The following is a 4403-nucleotide window of genomic DNA, read 5'->3' on the forward strand; positions in this document are numbered from 1 at the left end:
CCCACACAAGTTATAGATACAAAACCATGGGATCACTATCCCGTATAAGATATAGTTACAAAACCATGGGATCACTATCCCGTATGAGATATAAATACAAAACCATGGGATCACTATCCCGTATAAGATATAGATACAAAACCATGGGATCACTATCCCGAACTAGATGTAAAATAGTTTGATAATACCATGGGATCATGATCCCGAAAGAGATATAGTTTCTAAACCCAAACTGTGAATAAGCTAATATTAATACATGTTGTGAGTCGGGTAACCATACTAATATGACAATGTGACCTCCTTGACGTTTGTCAGACGTCGAAACGATATCCAGAAATTTGTCACCCCAGGCGTGCCTGCCTACTTGTAGCTAGTAGTTAAGGTGTGGGATTGTCAGTCCCGAATAGATCTATTCACAAATTCCGCGCTCTCCCTCCAGGAGACTCTGGTTACACTTTCGGGGAGGATTTACTGATCATCCATAAAGGGTAGTGACTATCTCACAAACCAGTACTAAACTATTCACAGGGTTCTCATAAGATATCGACATACAGAAGATTATGAAACATAGTAGAGTAAATATAGATACATACAATGAAATTATCTGACAATACATTCAAATGATACGGAGATAAGCTGAATCAGACATAGTTTATCTAATAACTTGATATAGATATCGACATATGATATAAAGAACAGTAAAGACCCCCAAATTATTCCCATAATAATTTGAGTAGTTTGATTGTTTCCTTAACTAAAATTCTTTTAGTTGTAATTGATAAGTCATTCCTTATGCTCAGCATAATACATAAGGAGTAAAAGAGTTTATAAGTTTGTCAGATATAATTTGAAACATATCAATGTTTTTATTTGAAAACAGTTGTAGTTTGCTTGTATTCCCCCCCCCCCTGAAAACATTGAAAACAGTGAAAAAGCCGTAGGGGTATGAACTCACCGGACGAGATATGAGACGGTTTGGATGCTAAGAGTTGATCCGAGACTTGTAAACACACGAGGTTCCTAATTATGATGTAAAGATACACATTTGTATCTAAGTAGGACTTAGATTGATTGTTGGATAGGGACCATTGCTTCAAGTCACGATAACACTCCGATACAAGTGTTTGGAGGGACCCGGGTGGCGTTTAAGGACGGGAATTGAAGCGAGGGAATTGGGACTTGAGTTTACTCCCCATGAATAAACTTATACAAGAGTTTTGGTCTAAAACACCCATTCCCCATGAGTTTACGGCCGTAAACTCATGGTAGGGTGGTTTATGGTGCAAATTTGGGTCATAAATGGATATGGACACTTGGAAATGCTTGGATAAATTTTTCTTAAGGCTTGGATTGAATAAAAAACATCATTTACAATACATAAGGGAGTTTACGGCCTAGGCATGGGGTCTTTGGTCGTAAACTCTCAAATCTCCAAGATTTAGTGTTTTTAAGGTGTTAAAATCAATCACATGTGATTCTAAAAATTCCCACAAGCCTAGAAATGAGTTTAGGGCACCATTTGACACCCTTTTATGAGTTTACGGCCATGAGACATGTTCTATGTCCGTAAACTCTCAAATGTGGGGTTTTGATGTTTGTAAATCCTTAAAACTATTTTTGGTTGATCCTTTGATTTATTCCAAGGCTTTTGGTGGTGTTGGATGGCTTTCAAACACCCTAGAATTGGATTTGCACCATGTTTCGTGGAGTTTACGTCCCAAGCACAAGCCTTGGCCATAAACTCATGTAAGTCCCCCAACAATCATGTTTCAAGTGTCCAAATGCAATGATCTATGTTCTATAATTCATATCTAAGAGATACTAGTCATTTGGAAGGGTTTAAGGTAATGAAAACCCCTTAAATATGAGTTTACGGCCCAAGCTTGTGCCTTGGCCGTAAACTCCTTCAAAGACTTCAAAATTCATGTTTTAAATGTTCTAAGCCCATATCTTGAAGTCCCTTAGCCATATCTAAAGTCCAAATGAGTTTAGGAAGGAGTTTAAGGGCTTAAAACCCTTCAAATTGGTGTCTACGGCCTAGGCAGCCTCCTGCGCCGTAAACTCATATATTTTGTTCCATTTCATGATTAAATGTCGAATTTGGAAGCCAATTATGCTATAGATTAAGGCTAGGAAGGTACCTTAGGGATTTGAGGCCTTAAATTTGAGTTTTTGACCCTTAAACTTGGATTTAGGAGAGAGGTTAGAGAGAGAGTAGAGAGAGAAGGAAAAAGCTTCAAATGGATGCTAAAACACGTTTATATAGGTCTTAAAACTTGTATGCGGAGGAATTCTACCCGATACCGACGTCAAACGCGGCTTTTGGTCGTACCCGATTAAGTTTCCGTCACCCGGCGGGGACATTTCTAAAACTTATGAAAATAATGATTTTGGGTTAATAACATAAGCTCCTGAGTGATTTAGACACTCATTAAAATAAAATAATCATATAAGTTTGAATAATTAACTCCAAAAAGAAAACGGAACGAATTTGATAACGACGACCTTTCGGGTAGAACGGGTTTTGGCGACGAACAATTTCGGGTTGTTACATAAAGCTTTTACCCGTTGTGCCTATCGTGACACAGTGGGAGTTTAGGTTCGATCTGATCCCTAACGCGACACATTTTACTAAGGTTTTGTATCGCCTCACACCTGTAGAGATGCAGGAGTTGTCCTCTCGGCTTAAAGAGCCGTTGGGTGAGCAGTTTATCAGACCCAACAGTTCACCCCAGGGAGCATCAATTTTGTTTGTGAATAATAAAGATGGGTCTCACCATATGTGAATAGATTATTGGGAGCTGAACAAGTTGATGGTAAAGAATCGTTACGCATTCCCTAGGATAGATGATCTATTTGATAGTTGTAGGATTCATCTTGGTGATCAAAGATTGATCTGAGGTTGGGTTACCATCTAATGAGAGTCAGAGAGGAGGATGTGGAGAAGACAATATTCCAAATTTGTTATGATCATTACGAGTTTGTGGTGATGCCGTTTGGGCTCACCAATGTTCCGAAAACATTTATGGATTTGATGAACCTAGTATGTAGTTCGATGCTCGATTGTTCGATTATTGTTTTCATCGATGATATTCTGGTCTACTTTAAGACCAGGGAGGAGCATAAGGAGCATCTTCGAGAGTTACTTAGAGTACTGAGACAGGATAAGCTTTATGCCAAGTTCTCCAAGTGTGAGATATTGTTACGAGAGGTCCGATTTCTAAAACACCTCATCAACCATAATGAGATTCTGGTTGATTCAGACAACATTGAGGTGATGATGCAGTAGGAAGTCCTGAGGTCCCTATTTGATATAAGGAGTTTTTTGGGTTTGGATATTTATTATCAGAGGTTCATTCAATATTTCTCCAAGGCTTCTGTTCCTTTGATGCGCCTGAAGACGAAGGGTGTCGATTTCCGTTGGGGGCCTAAGCTGCAGGCTGCATTTGAGAGTTTGAGGAAGAGGTTTTGTGAGGCATTGATATTGACAATCCTTGAGGGTATTGAGGATTTTTTAGTATTTTTTGATGTTTCTATTACAGGCTTAGTGTAACATCCCCAACAATAGGTATAATTTCTCAGACTTTAACCTTATATATATATATATATATATATATATATATATATATATATATATATATATATATATATATATATATATATATATATGTCAAGATTGGTCCTTATGTTGAAAAAAAGGGACATTCAAGTACGTGGGTCGTACGAGTGAGTACACTCAGCGTACTCATGAATTTAGCATTGTCGTAGAGGCCACCTAGTACGCTGGGCGTAACAAAGTGGACGTAGGGCGTACTAGGATCAATAAGAAACCCTAATATTTTCTTATGCCACTATTTAGGGAACATTATGGCCTCATTTCCAGCCTCCATTATCAGTCTCCAAGCTCCTCAAAACCCTAATCCTATCCCTCTAGCTTGTGTGAGTGCTTGTGGCTGCTTTGAGTGTCCTTGTGAAGCCTTTGGTGGAGTAGAAGCCTTGAATCAAGGATAGTTGGTGTTTCTAGTTGTTGGATCCAAGTTCTACTTCAGTTCGTGCATCTTGCAGAGGTATCAAGTTCAAAACTTGTTCATTGTTTATTATAGTTATTGTTTTGTGTCCATTTTAGGGTTTTATGTCCCAAGTATGGAACTTTGTTAGTTTGGTGAACTCCAAAGCTATGCTTATGTACTTTTAGGTGTGTTAGAGCATTCTAATCCATAAAAATGAGTGCTTCGGCATCTAAATCTCTTCACTCATGAGTTGTATGGTCTTTTGTGTTGAGGAAGTTAGAGTTTTTGGGATTGGGTCTTGTCTAGCCATGCAAAGGGTCAAAGTTAACAACATTATCTAATAAGAGGTCTTACTTAGCTCAGGTCTATAGTTGGAAGGCTTGTTGTACCAGG

This window comes from Lactuca saligna, chromosome 8, assembly GCF_052625555.1.
Source record: "Lactuca saligna cultivar CGN05327 chromosome 8, ASM5262555v1, whole genome shotgun sequence".
Lineage (NCBI taxonomy): Eukaryota > Viridiplantae > Streptophyta > Magnoliopsida > Asterales > Asteraceae > Lactuca > Lactuca saligna.